This window comes from Tympanuchus pallidicinctus, unplaced genomic scaffold, assembly GCF_026119805.1.
Source record: "Tympanuchus pallidicinctus isolate F22 unplaced genomic scaffold, pur_lepc_1.0 scaffold22, whole genome shotgun sequence".
Classification (NCBI taxonomy): domain Eukaryota; kingdom Metazoa; phylum Chordata; class Aves; order Galliformes; family Phasianidae; genus Tympanuchus; species Tympanuchus pallidicinctus.
In genome coordinates, this window is record NW_026294739.1 from 17,361,803 (window position 1) to 17,380,405 (window position 18,603).

Sequence of the window (18,603 nt, forward strand, 5' to 3'; positions counted from 1 at the left end):
TAGGTGTAGGAGATGAAAAACTTTAGAGAAAATATTATAGGAAAAAAGACAAGGAATGAGGCATCCCTATGGAAATGGTTTCTAGCTTCTCCAATAAATCTCTGTGGTGGTTTAAAAGCCACTACAGAAGACAGTTTGACAAGAAGAGAAAAATGTTATTTGTTAAGAATTTAACAGAAGTAACTGTGCAAAGCCTTGAAAAAATGCATAGCGTGACTGTACAGAATGAACACGTAACTGCATTCTGAGCTGTGACCTGTATACCCAGGCTGGAAGCTTCTCTTTGTTTCTCTTTGAGGAAGGTATCCTGTTCCCAAATGCCCTTCCTGTTACCAGTGAGTTGACAGAAACTTGTCACAAGTTCTCACAGACATTACTGAGGACTAGTACTAGAAGAATCATTTGGCCTTTTGGATGTGTTGATTCAAGGAGTTCCCTTTTGGATTCTGAGCGAAATATGATAATAGCTTAACTGTGTGTATGTGTATATATATATATATATATAAACCTGTATAGAAAGCATCCATCAATTTTCCTTTCAAGGAATAGTAATAAAGTTATCGAAGAGTTACCTCATGTTTCTCAAAATGTAAATATATGACACAACATCAAAATAATTTAAACCTCTGCCCAGAGCAATTGTTTACAGCAGGGCTCGACTGATCATTATTACAGATAGCTATGCTTTAGTACAGGGTCTGCTCACAGCTTAAGGATATGCTGTTGGTTTGGTGTAGGTTTTTACTTATTCACCTGTCTGTAGCTTCAGATAAATTAAAATGGAAATTGTGTACCTAGATGTTTCACGCAGCTTTAGAAATATCAGGTTTTTTATTCTTCCTTTGCTGGAGGGCCAAATGTCTTCCATCAGTAGAAAAATGACAGTTTCTGAGTGTGGGTTGGAAAGACAATTTGAATTGACATCTACTTTCTTTAAAGTTTCAGCTCCTTAAAATAACTGTCCTTTCACAGAAAGAGTCCTGTCTCAAACAAGTCAGAAATGAGAATTCACACATTAAAAAAAAAAAACAAAAAAAAAAACAAAAAAAAAACACACACACAAAATAAACCACAAAATCAAACCAAAACAAATAGCCCTATAGAAAATGAATTAGAATTGCTGCAGCTGAGCCATTATGATTTTAGATTACCTAATTGCGGTGCAGTAAAAGGTATTGCTGCTCCAAAGTGATATAACATAATCTGCCTTTTCAGGCTGGTTCAAATAACTTTGGTCTGCTGTGTCTGCCTGTGCAAGAACTGCAGTGAGTATACGATGTAAGGCAACCAAATTTAATACGTCTATCCTTTCATGTCAGTGAGTTTTCCAGATTAAAGAGACCTTATAGTTGAATGAGCTGCATAGACACGTGAGAGAAATAAAAAAAAAACCATTTCTGTGCACTGAGGAGGCTGAATTAAGTTTATGTGATTAAATAAAGGAATCCATTAACACATTTCCTTCTATTCCTGTTCCACATGCATTATTAAATGCAAAATCCAGTTTTAGAAGAAATGGTTTACAGATATCTTCTTATCGAAGATCTTCATAAAGAGTGAAATAGGGAAATGTGTTCTGAAAAGATGTGCCAGACAGGTGTTTTTTATAGTGCTGAAATGAAGAAGAGATTACAATTTACACAGAAGAATGGGAAATATACCAGGTTAGATATCCAAACACTGCACATGTACACGAGATCTTACCTAATCTGTGAAAAATGTACATGAGCACAGCTTTTTCAAGTGTCAGGCAGTTCAGATTATTTGGAAGATTTTACCAACTTTTGGGAGAGAAAGGAAGCCAAAAGGGGTATTTGAATCCTGATAGGCCCTGTGACTGTATGGCCAATTGGGCTTTAGCTGCTGCTGCTTGTCCTCTTTGTTCATGCGCAGGTGTTCCTGCAGCCTGGTTAGGAGTTGGACATGGTGATCCTCGTGGGTCCCTTTCATCTCAGGATATTCTATGATTCTATGGCCAACAGAAGTGCTTGATCAGATTCATTGGAAAGTAGCAGTGTTGGGTTGGTGTTGCTGTTCCTGATTCAGGATATTCCTGAGTAGTTTTGGTTCCAGCTGTAGCAGTGCTGATCACCTCCGGATTTCTCTGTTTTGGTGAGGTTCCATCCCCTCTGGGGCCCATATTCTCCAATCTTGTGCCAATGAGTATGTTTACATAAGTATTTTTCTTTGGCTGCGTGAAGAAAATATACTCTTGTGTAAGTATTTGCCAGACTGAGCCTTAAATCTGCAGTGTAGTATTTCCCTGTGCTGTTAAATATTCATCATGCTTTACTCTAGAGATGGCTGTATTTCAGTGAAGAGCTGAGCTGATAGATCAAGACTTTGAGTCTTGCCAGAATTTCACTCTGAGTAGTTCTGCTGAACAAAACCGGCCTGCAACAAGCCCAAGTAAGCTTGCTCACCTGGGTAACAACTGATAGATCAATTCCTATTTCTACAAATGTTCAACGGAGGATATATTACATTTTAAAGAGATATTTTATAATGAACTCACTGAGTACCTAAAAATAATTGTAAAAATTTCTTCCTAGATGAATGATACAGCAGTATCTGAAATGGTTGGATTTTCACAGTGTGTGTGGATGTAATGGTGTGCTGGACCTATCTGGTTCCTCAGTCAGCTGCTATCAGAGCCAGGGGCAAGATGGACCTTTGTTCTTACTCTCTACTTGAAATCCTTTGATGCTTTTTGTCAATGTAAGTAAATGCCTAATAGCTTACGTTGGTTCTCATCTTTCTAATCAAAATACTTTGAGGAGAGAGCTCTTGAATTCTAGGAATCAATGGAAAACGCACACTGACTTTCCCAGTATTGAATCAGGTCCCAAATGGTTGTATCAGTGATACCATGCGTAGGAAAATGGAACTGTACTGTGCTGAGTTGTTAACTGCCCACAGTAATAAAAATACTCGTTATTTTTCTCTTCCATTGATTCTCTGAGTTGCTTATGGGCAATTCCAGTTAATGATAAGCAGGTTTCAGGTATGTATTTGAGATCTGCACGTTTCCAAGTATTTATTTACAGTTTTATACTGATTGCATAGAACTCTAGAGCAGAATCTCCAGATGTTGAATATGCTGCACGAAGCAATGAAGTACTCGTGTATATTAGCATCATTGTCAATTGTTATGAGCACAAACAAATTCAGTCTTTCATTGCCCATTGTGCTCGAGTACTTTGACTTAATGAACCCCATCCTAGAGAGAACTCTATTAGCGCTTGCAGATGTCGCTATAAATGTAGGGGTGAAGAAAAGCTTTAGGATGTGAAATAATCAGGCTGTATACTGCCAATCTCTTGCTGTTAGTGGAGTATTTGAAATTCTCAAATTGGTTTCTTCTGAATGAATACTGAATTTTAAACTCCTGCTTGCAATTCTTTGTCACTTAGTTAATAAGACATGCTTGAGGGTGACTAAATTCCATCTCCAAGAAACTTACCTTTTTTAGAGATTCTAATCTACATCACGTAATTAGAGTATCACAAGGACTCTGAAAGGGTGATAAACCTCTTAGAATGCTTGATCAATAACATTGCGTCCTAACAGCTGTGGAGAAAGGACTGCTCTTTGTTAGCCCAGGTGTTTTATGGACAGTTGCCTCTTTTTAGGATCTGTGCTAGGCGCTATTTTTTTTTTTCCTCTTTGGATACAAAAATCTGTTGTAAATTTTCATTGACCTCATAACTGTCTATCTGTTCCACTGAATGGGCTGAATTAATGAAACTCCAATGCTCAAGGTCAAAATGCTGTAAATAGTAATTCAGTGCTCTGCAGAGTCCCCAATGATGTCTGTGTGCAATAAGGCGCAAGAAAGCTCAAATGATGATATTTTGCCCAAACAATCTGCTCAATTCTATTGCTGTATCAGGGTCTTTTGATGTCTCTGCAATGTCATCTAAAGTTTCCTGCACTGTTTTAGAGGGACTTCTGTGCACTTCAATTATAGCTTTTATTCAGCAATACCATTTAATTCCTGACACTTACTTCAGTTTGACAGTCTCTGATTTAGCTGTTATCTATTTTTCTGCAATGTCAGGAGTGGCATGATAAAGTGGGCACTTTGACTATAAACAGGATCTGGACAGTTCAATAAAAGTTCCTTGCATGTTTAATTCCTTGCTGTCATGGCATCAGCAAAAAGCATATAAGAAGATTTAAAGTGATCTTAGTTCACTTCCTTTAGCTCACCTAAACACAGTCCATTAATGGATTTGTGCTCTATGCATAAACGCATATTAATTGCAATGCATGCTATTTTTGTGTGGCAAGACAAATTAGGATTCAATTGAAAATTTCAGCCATACTTTTGCATTATAAGGAAATCTGCACTATACGGAGGGCCCAGATGATCTCTGCATGTAACGGAAATTATAACTAAATTCTTCAAAACCAAGTCAGTTTGCTGAGGTTGTCACATTAGCAGTTGTTTCATGTGTGTGATAAGGATGCAAAATGAACTCGTTCTCTATATAGAAAGTTTAAATCTATGGCCTACGAGTAGAGAACTCGGTGAGTCTAAAATTCACATCTCCATTCATACAATTTAAACTTTTCAACATTGTAAGTGAAAAAGAAAAATCACTATGCCACACAATTACACATGGATGAATGTTTTATTTAAGTAGATGTATACAGCATGTGCAAAAATAAGTCCTCTAAACTTCTGTTTGTGAGCTGTAGCTGTAAGGCTTTCTTGAAGATGTAGCCTGTGCCATTACTGCTGTGGTTTTTGTTTTGAACTTTATTTGGCTCTTTTTTTCTATTAAGTCCCAACAACAACTGGCAGTAACTTCTACATCTTTTCTTCTGTGTTTTTGCTATAGTCTTAATGGGAGCTGAATTAGTATTTGTTAACATTTTCTGTTTTTAATAGTGAGAAATGCTGGAATCAGTTTAAAAAATAAAAAAATAAAAAAAAATTACAGCCTCTTAAGTAACATGGACACAATGATAACTCCAGACTTAAATAGCCTGTTTGCAATAGCTATGTAATGAAAGGTTGCAACTGCCCAGAAACAGGTTAAATAGCAGAGGTATTATTTTCATTTCCTTGTGGAAACCAGACCAAGGCCTATGCTTTCCATATTACCTAGACTGTATGGAATTAATTTTGAAGAAAGAATATTTAGAAATTATGGGAATACTGGTAGTAGTAGGTTTTGGTAAGTGATAAGCCTGTGAATAGTCTTGGAATGCTGCTGGACTTTGAAACCACAGAGATGAGCACCTACATACTGTCATCTCTCTGCTGGTTGCAAACCTGTTTCTCTGATTTCATGGGGCATGTGCTGCCACTGAGGAGAAATGTCCAAGGTACAGAAATAAACACCTTCTGCATCCTATTCTCACTTAGTTTCTCCTTCACTAACAATAGATTTCAAGCTGCTAACTGACTCTGACTGCTGTCCCAGCAGGGGTTAATTATAAAATAATTGCAATGGATGCACTGTTTGATCTGTTGTGCATATAATTTTCATTATTTTATGTCCTTGTTAGTGTTTGAATACATAAGTCTGGTAAAAGTGAATGAAAGCAATAGGACTTGATATAAATTTTTAATTTTCTTTTTGCTCAGTCAGCTCTTTATTTAATGCAACAGTTACCAGTTGATAACGAGTACATCTGAAAAGTCAGTTTGAAGAACTTTTCTCACAGTTTGGCATTTTCTTCTTGCCTTCCGTTTTAGCTGACTGCAATCCGTGTTGCAAATGAGCTGGTTGGGGGGGGAGGAGGGGCAAGGCAATAAAAAAAAAAAAAGCTAAGTTTATGCTGGGAAGAGAAAAGGCTATTGCAATTTTAGTGAAAAAGTAGAGCTTAAGAAATGGATAGGTAAGTCTTGAGACGCTGTCCTCTAGGCATACTGTAGCTTAATAGCCAGCATGTGTCAAGGTAATAAATGCATTAGAGAAATATTCTTAATGGGAAAGAGTAAATCACCTCCAGATTCAGCAGAGCTTACTCAGGCAAGAACAGCTATTTGAGATTAACTTCCTCCAACTTGAAAAACAAAAAACAGCCAACAAAAAAACCACCACAAAATTGTGATGGGCCTGATTCTTATCACTCTTTAGAGGGGTTTATGTCCATGGTCTATGAAGGAAGTTGCTTCTGATTTCCACCAGAGAGTTAAGATGAGAGACTCTCAGCCTCTGAGCACAGCAGCAGTAGTGACATGCAGAAGGCTCTGTAGGATCACAGCTCAGATCCTCCGTGCTTTCCTCAGCTCTTGGTACGCGGTTGGATCACAGAGCTACAGTAAACTATGCCAGAACACATTTCTCTGTTGTAATTCTCTCATTACTGAGTTGTACGCTGGTTGCAAAGGAGGGGAAATACCTATCAGAGTACTTAAACCATCATTTCAGCTTTACTTGGACAGATAAATTTCTCCTTCATGTCTCCCTCCAGACTTTCTGTCTGTCTTTGATATTGAACTGCCTAGTAAGAACCTCAGTGCCTGCAGGGCCGTGTATCCTGGGACTCAGTGTGGTTCAGGATTCAGCTTCAGTGGTGGCAACAAAAGCAGTTACTTGACGAAAGTATATGAACCTCACTGCTTTGTGCAGTCCACTCTTCTTGTACATCCCCAGTATCCACAGTCATGACTGTTGATACTCTTTTTAGTGTCTGGCTTTGGACTTACTGCCCATGAACTTGCCTAAACCATTTTTTTTTAAAAAGTACTAGCTTGTAACCGAGTACCTCTTTGGTCTACATATTTTGTAGACAAAAGACATGGCTTGAGTACTTGTCATTCTGGTGTTGCAGAGTTTGGTGAACAACAGTTCTGTATTCAGTCATGCCCCTCTCCAGGGCAGTCTGGAATACGCTTTATTTTTTTTTAATTGATGTTACAGGCAGTGGTATCAGTGCTTGTTAGATGACAGGTTTTAAATTTTCAGCAGCTCTTACTTTAATTCAGTAATTGGAAACAGGAGTCTAGCAGAACAGTCCACTGGGCATCAGGATGGAAAGCTTAACAGTGATGTTGCAAGGGGACTTGTTAGAGAAAAGTTACTGGAAGAGCTCCTTAACAGCCGTACCCAGCTAGCATTCAATGTGGACAGGGAAAACTGGCAGCTTAGCAGTTTGTGAAAGACATTATCAGGTAATTTTGTGAAAAAGGCTGAATTCATGTCTGATTAAACTGTGGGAAATATGTGTCTTCATTCATACCTCTTCCTCTGCTCTTCTGGTCTGTCCTGGCAAGTTGCATTTCTCTTTGCGGAATCCCCTTCCCGTCCATACTTGGTCTGTGTGCCTACTGCCAACCATGGACCTGGTTTCTCTGCAGCAGTGCTAAGGAGAGTAGGAAAGAAAATAATGAAAGAAATAGCTTGGTAGCAGTGAGAAAGAAGACAGTCAAAAAGTAAGACGACATCATTTTTTAAAAATCCTTCAAGTTGAAGGCAATTCTACAGTATTCAGAAAGGTGAGGAAGCAGTTAAAATCAAGTGTTATTTAAGTATGAATAAGGTTGCATGATTTCTTAAAGTTTGTTACAAAGAAGTTTTCCATCTGCAGCTCACAAACCACCTGTGAAATGTAGGAGGTTTCAGCTGAGTTACAGCCAGCAGCTCTTGTATGCCAAATATGATGTACAATACTCCCACTCCTAAAATTGTCTCAAACTCAGTGTCAAAAAATTCATGGAAGATAGAAAAGCTATGAAGACTCCATGCCTGCATTTATGCAGTGACAGAATGTTGTCTAAATGGGAGCGAGCTTCCTTCCAAACCACAGTGCAGGCAGCATGGAAAAGGGTCATCTCATAGAGACCCAAAGGGATGTGGCAGGGATTAACACCCTGGGATAGCAATTGGGATGTGAGGAGAGTTAAAGAATGAACAGAGGTAATGAACAAGTGGAAGTAGGAATTAATCTTCCTTGATAATAGTGCGTGAGTTAAGGTTGAAACTCCTAAGGAGAAGAAGTGAGGAGCAGGAAAATGCAGTAGAGAGGGGCGCAGACATCAAGGTGAGGCACAGAAGGCAGCTCAAGAGAACTGAGTTCATTGCTTCTTTTGTCTGCAAGTATCTGTGAGAACTGAAACCAAATATTTCTCGTGCAGTTTTAACAATGGCTCCCAGAGAAGACAGCAGGCTGCCACTGTTGTAACTCCATTGCCTTCTCTGTGGGAAGGCTCTGCATGGTGGCATGGGGCAGCGGTCCATAGGTAAGCCTCTGCTGGCTGTTGCTTCACAGTCTAATTTCAATTTGCTTTAAAAAAATAATCCCAGAAAACAGTATCAGAAGGCAATCACTGAACTATTGGGAATGTTAGACAGTCGCAAATTCATGTCCAACTTCATATAAACATTTTGGCACAATTAAGAAAGTGATTCTGCTTTCATCATTTCGTGCATTTTGCTGGCTAACATTCTATAAGACTCACAGTTGACAGGGGATATCTTTCCCAAGGCCTCAAACTCAATTTCTACTGAAATGCAGCAGAAAATGCTCATTACACCTCTCTGTCATCTAGCCCCAGTGAAAAGTGCTGGCTCCTTATACATGGATGCAGTTAGATGAAGAGAGTACATGCTGGAATTCATACAACTATATCTGCAGTTGGAAATGCTTTTCCAATAACATTTAACAACTAGAGGTAGAGAAGGGGTTGCATTTGTTTGTCTTACGCTCACGTCACATGCTTGCTTTAACAAATGCAGAGGATCTTCCTTGTGCTGTCAGCTCCTAGTTAGGTGCATTTAATAAGATAAGCTGCTCTTGATCTCCCCACCAACCTGCTTACTGCAGCATATGCAAAACATTAGGTGGAGAAATGCACAGAGTAGCTGAAACTCCTAAGCCTTTTAAAATGGGTGCCTGCCTCTTGGGTGGTTTTTTTTTTTTGTTTGTTTTTCTCTAACAGTCTTTTGCTATAGCCATATTTACTGTGAACTAATGAAGGAGGTATTTGTGGCTGGGGAAGAGATGTCACGACAACACAGTCGCAGGAGTCTGCCTGGGTGACAGCTCCATCTATTTGCTTCTCTGAGAGTGTCACATGAGCTCTAATGAGGGAAAATGCCCATCAAACTCCGCAGCTTCAATTGGACTTGGGGGTGAAAATGAACGTAGGTTCACAGCAGAAAAATATCAAGGTTGTTCAGTCATTCTACGAAAATATTTTTTTTTTTACTAACTGTATTAAGGCTCTTTTTTTTTTTTTTTTCCTCTTTGATGGAATCTTCTTATTTGGTGCTTTTCACAGCATAACGCTCCACGAGGCCCAGAAGGAAAAAAAAAATCTCTGTGATAAAATTTTAAAGTGGAATGTTTTCAGAAGCCGGGGGAGTAATGCATGGAGGGAAGTGATGCGAAATTTCTTTTGACAAAAAGATGACAAGAGACGCGACTGAAGAGATTTATGCGTACTTTGGGAGGAAAAACCTAACCTGATACATCTGATAGCTGACTTGGGATGAGTCATTCACTCTTTATTTGCAATGAAAAACCGCTTTAATGATTTTAACATTTACCCATTAAATTTTTTTTCCTTGATCTATAATTCAAAATGCTATACCAACTCCTTGAAGGTTAGGACACACATTTATTGTAATGTGGAAGTGGATCGCCAGGTTGTTCCATCACTGTGATAATCTCAGCACTGGGTGGAAGGCTTTAGTTGGGACCTTCTGTGAAAAAAAGCTCCTGCCAATGCAGTTCTGGTGGAAGATATTTAAAATAATGATTTCTGGTGCTGAGTCACAGTGTTGTCATAGCGCTATTAATAATAAACTGGGAGAGCATTTGTCTTGCCATATGGGATGGAGTCTAAATAGTCCAACGTCTGCCTCTGGAATTGGATGGCATTATATAACGTTATGGCGTGAAGCATATACATTGCCACTTCCTTCTGCCCTGCCTAAATGCATAAGAGAGTTTAACTATTGAAGAAATTGAGTGTTGTTAGAGAAAGCTGTCTTGACTTCGTTTGAAGGCTGTGGCAATTCCTTCTCTGCCTCAGTCACTGGTAAGGAAATCTGGTTAAATTGTGTTAAATTCAGTGTACATGCTCACATTCAGAAATAAAATGTCTTTAATTTGATTTTAACTTAGATTGCTTTGGAAGTCAGGTAAAGAAATTGAATCAAGGCTTTTTTAATTCTGAATACAAATATCTGAATAATGACTTAATGCAATTTAACTAAACCATTCAGATTAACCCTTTTGCTCCCATGCTGAAAAACACAGGGCGTGCTGTATAGACTGTGTGGCATTTTAACAAGATGGTAATTTGGAATTTGGCAGCAGTTTGGGATTAACATTGACTCCCGTGTATGTGATTTTAGACATCTTTTCCAATGTTGATGATTCTATGATGTTGTGATTCTATGATACACACAGGAGCATGTTTACTTGCACGCTGATATGTAAGGAACGCTCAGGGTTTAGCACTGGCTAAATTGAAATGCAGTCAGCTGTGGTGCACTGAGCACTGTAGGGATAATAGGCAGCTCTTTGACCTTAGACAGTCTCTCTAACCTCCTGTCAGACCAGAGAAGAGCATAGTTATCCTCCCAGGATGGGCAGCATGTGGTAGTATGTCCTATTTTTCAGTGAGACTCACCAGCTGTGCCAGCACTGAGCAAATTGCTGCACGACCAGTTCTTCACAACTTGCATCACACAGCTGTTCGGGTTTAAATTAGGATTTAGTCCTCTTGCAAAGCTCAAGGGTGCTTAAGTGTGGTCAGCTGGGTTCTCTTTCCAGCCAAATGTCTCAGCAGTACATCTTTTTACTGTCACCAGCAATGTTTTGTATATGAGAAAGGAGAATTTCTGTGTTGTCTTATGCCATCTGATTTTGTCATCCTCACCTGTCAGCAGGTAAAATTACCTTACTTCTCATCTCCTCACACATCTCTGTCCTTGTCCCCTTCATTGTGTCACCTTTCATGGGAGGAAGTCTTGGACTTCTCCTTTGTCTGCTGAACTTTCTCAGATTGCCCTTCTCAATAACCTGTCAGCACCAAATATATTTCATAGCCTTCCTGTCCCAAGTCATTTAAATGCTATCCCAAAAATGATATTGCATGAGGAGTAGGAAAGGCAACTCTTGAAAAATATTCTCAGCACCTTAACTAATGGGGAAGATACAAAGCAACGCAGCAACTAAAGCAATTACTTAATATAGAAAAGCAGTGGTGTAGAGTTGCTTTCTTACTGCTATCTCAATCAAATAAATATCTCAACTGTTAAACAGCCATCCCAGCAAATTAAAAAAACAACACAGTGTATTCTTGTGCCAAGATAAGATGAGAGAAATAGATTTTAAGCTGAGGAATTCGGTCTTGTAGCTTAAACCATAACATTCTCCTTTTTTTGGAGATGTTGTTGATGTCTGTCCTTAGTTGAGGGCTAGAGCATCACCACTGTTGCCAGACATGAATAAATCTAGCTTCCATGTCTGCCTGAAAACTGTATTGGGAAAAACCATTAAAATAAGGAAAACTGAATTAGGATTTTATGATTCTGAGAAAGCTGCAAACCAGAGATAACAAATTAACATTTTTTTATGAACAGCCAGAGCACGCGTCTCAGGACAAGCCTCTACATTTGCTTCATGGAAATGTGTACTAAAACGTGTGGAAGGGAAATGGAAAAATATCTCAATTTCTAATCATGCTACTGTCTCATTAAGGACAGACTACATCCAGATTCTAATTCAGAAACTATTATTTTTCTTTTACAGAAGTAAGAACCTGAGGCTGCCTGAATGAAGTCTTCCTTATAAGAATACTCCAGTGCTAACGATGACAACAGTGAAGGAACCAGCAGTTCAGTACTGGAGGATGCTGCTGGGGGAACATTGACATAAGGGCAGGTAATTAGTGCTTCTGTTTCTACTAAAATTAGGAGGGGGGGGGGGAAGAGGAATTTAGTCACTAGAGCAAGGGGATTTTTAAATTGCAAAGAAATCTTATTTACTGTGTAAATCCAGCTGAACTAAGTAAGCTAATCAATATGATGGGCAAATTCTATTAACAGTATAAAAATGCCAACTGAATAATTAAATTGTAGTGTGGAAGAGTAAATACTTTGAAGAAAAGGACAAAACTGACAGCCTGAGTAGGTCCATGGAGTTAGTTGTCTTCAAATGTTTTCTGCCTCTCTAAAATAATCAGACATAACACAGTGTATTGGCTCTAGCTGTATAGAACCTTTACTACTGCCCAAATGAGACAAGGCATACGTGTTAGAAATGGGAAGAGAGAAAATTAATCTGCTTGAATGCCAAAAAGAATTTGAGTCAGCAAAAGTTGGAAGAAAATTTCAGGTCATATTTGCAAATCCTTGATGAATAGTTATGAAATGGACCTCAGTGGAATCAGGTTTTGGTTTTGATGTAGCAACATTGGAACCCAGTAAGTTAGAACAATGATGAATTTGGTACGGTCTCCTCAATGAAGATATGTGGAATTAGACAAATGGTAAGGTTTGGGTGAAAGGGTTTGTCGTTGGTTTGTTTGTTTGTTTGTTTTTAATTTGGAAAATTCCAAACAATTTTTTTAGTAACAGAATGACTGGTCAGGGATGGGCTGTTGGTTTTTTTTTTTTTTTTTTTTTTTTTATGTAGTGCCTAGAATAATGACTCTTGATCTTGATTGGAACCTTTCACAGCTTCAAATAAATTGAACTATTTTTCTTGCTTATACCTCTGTGGGGATTTGGGAGTTAGGATTGGTTTTGGCAGTGGCCTGCATGCTGGGCAGTGGAGGAATGAATAAATGAGAGTTAATGTGGTTGGTGAAGCATAGTGATTTCTCTTACAACATTACCAGTTGCAGAAAAAAATCTATTTAGTTTAATCTGCTTTCTTTTTTTTTATTCTTCACATTGCAATCAAATAAACTGAGGAGTTTAGTTTTGTGTCAATAGGAAAATTAATTAGCGTAAATTGTAAACCCACTCTCTTTCTGAGAGTGTTAGGTTTTCTTGTTATTCCCTTTTAAATGGAATCCTAGAGGAGAAAAAATCCTAAAGGAGAAAGAGTCAGGCATAAATATTGCATTATACTTAACTGATTTATATTTATGAAGCTAATTCCACTTCTTAATGCAATCCAAACAGGAAAAATGCTTCTCTGGTAAGGCTGTTATAAAAGTTGGATCAAGTATGCCAGCGCAATCAAAATGTACTGGGGCTTCTGACCTGATCGTCTCATTTTTTACGTGGCCTCTTCCCATTCTCTCACGTTATTTTTCTCAGTTTAGCAGCGTACTCTAGTGAATTTCTTCTTGGCTCAGAAAATCACTGTGCAAAATACACATCAGGAGTGACAACTGCATCTGACCTTCATGTAAATTGTATAAAAGAGCTGGTCAACTTGGAGCTGTAGCATATTTGAAACTTAGCCCTTGACATTGTCATTCTGTTGAGATGAGGATGCCTGGAAACTGAGGGGCTTTTCACAGGATGACAAAAATGGCACTCTTCAGTCACTTCAAAACTGAGTAATGTCATAGATCAGGTGTATTTCCTGATGTAATGTGAAAGTGCATCAGGTTACAACAGGGATTAATGAGGGACTCTAGGAGTTCAGTTTTCCATGGTCTCTTCTATTATGAAAGGAATTTAGTTGTTTGCTGTCAGAGATGAAATTATGAAAATCTTTGATATATTTGCAGCAGTTGTTGAATATCAGTTAGCTATAACCACGTGTTTGAAACTCATTATCACAAGGAAGGTGGGAGCTGGATAGTTAAACTTAGAGGAAAGACAGGAAAGTGTAAATATGAAATAATTTCTAATTGTTTGCAACTTGCTGAAGAGCGAGGGAATAAAGATGGGGTCTGACACCTGGCAGAGCAGCCTGTGCTGGTGGGCATTTGCACTGTGTGATGGGTTCAGACCATAGCTCAGGTACCAAGACACAGCACTTATGCTGTTGGTTCCACAAATGTATTTAATGCTGTGTTGTGAAGTAGGTGAATTGGACTAAGAACTCTGACAACATTCCTTAACAGGACCTGAGGAGGGCTGAATGTTGCTCCCCTTGTCTGGCACATAGACCCAATGGCTCTTTTTTGTCTCTGGAATTGCACTTCCTACATGTAAAGCTGTGAAGCTACCTATCTTGAAGGCTGCTGAGGGATGGAACGTTTGCTGGGAGCTGTCACTGATTAGTCAGAGAACAGTTTAGATAGTTGCTCAGTGTATCTCTGTCATAGAAAAACTGTCTACCCAAAATGAAGAAGTGCGTTCTTTCAGACTGCAGTACATGGGGTCTTGCTGAAGCCTGTTCCTACCATTTGTAGTCAGAAGTTTGCCCTCTCTCCTCACTGACCCATGCTGCTGGCTGGTTCTTTTGTAACAGGGCAACTGCTTATTCATTCATGATTAGGCAGAACCAGGTGGAGCTGTGAATATCCAAACTCAGCCCATATGAGAATGAATTTTCATTATTTGTATCAAACTGTAATGTCTCTGCATGGCTGTAAATCTGAAGTCTTAACCATTGTAGTGTAAAGCCTTGTGTGCCTTGTTACAACAGCATTCCTGGAGGTCTGTCTGGATGAACTTCTATTCCAAAGAGAGCTGTTTACACGTGGTCATGTTGTTAGAGAAGGCAGAGAATAAAGGAAAGTCGAGCACAGACGTGCCTCATCTTAAAGCTGCTAAAGATGTCAGAAGGCAGACAGGGACCATCTGTTACAGAGCAGGTTCTGTTCCCCACAGGCACTGAGAGAAAGGTTTCCTTTGGCTCACTGCTTTTAGGCTCCCTGGGGCTTCTGGTTAGGACTGCCCTTTTGCTCTTCATCTGAGGGTGTCTTTGGATGCAAGAACAATAATCATGTTTTAAGTATATGTTTTTCTCTTTCTAATTAGCCACTCTCTCTTTTAAAAGTGCAGGTAGATACTACTTCTTTTTCCTGGACCCTTTTATTTTCAGTCCCTTCTTTTGTTTGACAGTTCTGTATGGCTAACACAATACCTCATGTTAGATAATTTATTTTCTCTTCAGCATGGAAAGCCATTTGCTGTAACTATTCAACAACATTTTCATTCCCTTTAATGAAAACCAGTCCATCTCTAGGATTAACAGTGTGAAAACTGACTAAACTTCTGCAAGGTTTTCCTAAAAGACCTACCCCCTAAGCTCCAGTATAAGTTCAAATTTTATGTAAAATATAAATTGTAAAATACAATGTATTTTACAATTGCAATGCAGTGTTATTCATTGCTTGTTCAAGAACAAGCCTTAATTACTGTAATTTAACATATTCCAGCCTTCCTGCCCAAGCCTGTATTAAATCATGGCAATCAGCCTCAATAGAACAGGTACCATTAGTGAGGAGCTTAGTATATCCATCAGAAGATACTAGAGACATTGCTGGTGAAGTCAGATTCTGGTGATAGGCAAGCAGCTTTGCTTGCTGAGCAGGTAGAACTGTTGATGGGTTCTTAGTGCTTAGGAGCCTACCCTTTGGGAAGGCTGCATCAGATAAATCCAGAACACCAAACCAACAAGGAGACTGGGGCCTTCTTGCCTGAGCTGTTGGTAGCTGCCAGGGAGCAGTGGCCACGTGGCACAGAGGGCAGGCTGGCAGCAGAAGCTGTGAACACAAGGTTTGGCCTTCGTTTCTCAGGACATCTACTGAGTTACTGCTGGATGTGCCCTCCCTCATGGTCTGTGTCTCTACAAAACATGCAGTAGATGCATGCTCCTGCCAAACCCCTCTAATGCTGCTTCCAGCTGCTCTCCCTTGTCTCTTTTTCCAGTCTAATGTTAACAGCCCCATCCTAGCTAATAAATTATTTTATTATTATTTTGGAAAGAGCCTCACCTTGACAAGGTGAAGAATTCTGCCCCTACTGAATCCACTGAGGCTAGTGCATTCACTTCCTTGCTAGCAGCTTCCTTCTTTTTGTGTCAGTCGTAACAAAAAAATAACATGGACAAAGCTGCTGTGGTGACAAATCTCATCGCTGTTGCAGCTCCCAGTACTCCACACTGCAGAGGGATATTCTACAACCTGTCCGTCAATTCTTGGTCAAAGCAGAGAGGATTTTTTACTGCCTTGCTCTCTGGAGCCTATAGTGTTTTTCCAGCTGCTTGCAACAGAAGAGTGAGCTGGGGCAAACTAAGTGGCAGGATAATGTATGAATTTGTGCCCTCAACATCTTCAGCATTGTTACAGATGCTGTCTGTTCACAGCTGAGCTCCTGACATCAAGTATCAACTGCCATCAGCTCAATCTGGAGTCTCTTTACAATCTTGATATCTTAATGCTGACAGTCCCCTGCTAGCAGCTTTACTGCTATGCCTAAGTATGGGAGACTGCTAGCTTTCAAATTGCAATAAATCAGCTTATTTGCCTCATCTGTTTGTCTCAACTAGATCTGTGTAATGCTGTCAGAAGAAAAACCTGAAACTAGAATGTTCCTCTGCACGCAGCAGAATGGCGCCTCTCCCATTCTGCTTCAGAACAGTGGACTAAGAGTGTTGAAATAGAGTTGTGAACACAATTGATTTTCTGGCTTGACCACTGAAGTGAAAAATGGAAATATGTTCAGCTTGGGTCAATGGGATTATTTTTTTTATTTATTTTTATTTTAAGCAACTGCCTGTGGCTTCTTTTTCCCCTAGGTATAAATTAAGGAGGCAAAATCCATCTAGTGGTTACCAATGACTAGAGAGCCACTAAAATTCAAGTCTTTAACTTTTCCTGCATGCATAGTAAGCTCTCATCTCAAATTTGAGATATCTTGTATGTTTTATTGCTCCTGATTCTTTTCCCTTCTCATTTACTTTTTTATTTGATTCTCAAAAATGAAAATGTCTTGCAGCATACTCTCTTCCACGAATTAAAGTCAATAAACACTTTTACTGACATCAAAGATCACACTTTCAATCAGATTATTCCATTCAAGTTGCCTCTTATGACCTCTCTAGCATTTCCCCAGTTCTTATTGATCACTGCTTAATTCTGTTTCTCTTTCTTGTCACACTGAGAGATTTCAGTGAAGCTGCTGTAATTCAGGGCTTTTTGATAACATATCACCTCAATTTGTGGTGTTTCTCGGGGCGCTTTTTCTCCTAACGTAGCATTTGAGTGCTGAAAACATTTTCTTTTCATTAACAGAAGGCTAAATTTTGTGAAACCAGCTTCATGGTTATCACTAGAAGACCAGCATCTCTAAATAAATTGCTACCATCTTGAAAAATACTGAGATTTAAAAAAAAGGAAAAAGTTCAATAACTGGTATTTTTTAAGCTGCTTCCTGAAATAAAACTCTTGCTATGTGCTTCTTCATCTCTTTGGATGACATATTTAGTTCCTGCAAAGGGATATCCATAGCGTGTCTTGATGAAGAGCAATCCATTCTGCATAATGAATTTTCAAAGCTGAGAAGACAGATCATAGAATGAGTGGTTTAGGTTGGAAGGGATCTTAAAGATAATCTAGTTTGAAGACCCTGCTGCAGGGGTTCTCAGCATCTTCATCTGATGTTGAGAATGACTTCTCTGAACCATCTGAACAATATAAATTTATATTTTATTGCATGAAAATGTAACTTATGCCAATTTCTGATGAGTAACTAAATCAGGAGCCCCTTGTATTTAATTGTTTCTTTTTGTCCTAATGAATAATTCATCTAGATTAAAGGAAATTCCATGGCTTTATAACTTGCTAGACAGTAGTAGCTGATTTAATATATTACTTTTGTTGGTGAGCCATACTATTACTGGGTAATTTGTAAAATAGCAGTTTGTCACGCTGATCAAACAAGGCTAATTTTGGACACTTACATTTTCAACTTCAGTGGTTTATAACCCTTGATTGCGAAATTAGTCTTAAAGCAATGCAGAGCTTCTGTGCTGTGAGTCCTGTAGATGGCAATGTTACACCAGTGTAAAAATGAGTGGAAACCACACATCAACAGCTTTGCTCTGTTAATCGGTGAAGAAAGGCATTAAAAGCAATTCAAGATACAGCCTCCGATACTGCTGCAGAGGTAAATATCTATAAGCACATAATTTGTAGTAAAATGTACCTCTGATTAGATCACATTGTTTCTTGTTCTTATACAGACCTGGTGACGAATCATGCTTGCTATGCTTGTTTCCAGCAGCTGATTTGCCCAAATTGTTACCTGGTTTAATTCCATCCTGTTTGACCATCTCTAACCTTCTCTTGGCAATAATAGCAACTTGTTTTTTTTTTGTTGTTTTTTTTTTTTTTGAACAACACAGAAAAAGGTGTTTTCTTCATGGGCATCTTATATTTCGGTTACTTGCTTCTTCTCCATGTTTTGTCAAGTCTCATTTGCTTGGTAGACAGTTTCATTGGTTCCTGTGTATGTAGTGATGCTTCTTTGAAGACATTCTGTGCTTTGGGAAAATATTTAGTGAGCTCACATGTACATTTACACAAAAAAAGAGTGAGTTAGGAATCCAGACCATGCTCAGTGAGTTAAAAATCCAGTCACAGATCCTGCATAGCAAATATTTGAAACGCCATCCAGGACAGAGTTTACGAGCAATCATTAGGCAGAAATATACGTGAACAAACCATCTGTTCTGCAACTTCAAATAACGAACAAAGTGGCCAAAGAATGCTACACA

General features: G+C 38.9%; 1 long non-coding RNA gene across 2 annotated transcripts in view; it reads left to right on the forward strand.

Annotated features, from left to right (window-relative positions):
• Positions 1-2,568: 2,568 nt before the first annotated feature.
• The window catches only part of LOC128082754 (uncharacterized), a 76,259-nt gene continuing 60,224 nt past the window's right edge, over positions 2,569-18,603 (forward strand). For both annotated transcript variants that reach the window (XR_008207824.1, XR_008207823.1), the window contains exons 1-2: positions 2,569-2,718; positions 11,725-11,856. This is a non-coding gene — a long non-coding RNA (uncharacterized LOC128082754). The remainder of the gene's footprint in view (positions 2,719-11,724; positions 11,857-18,603) is intronic.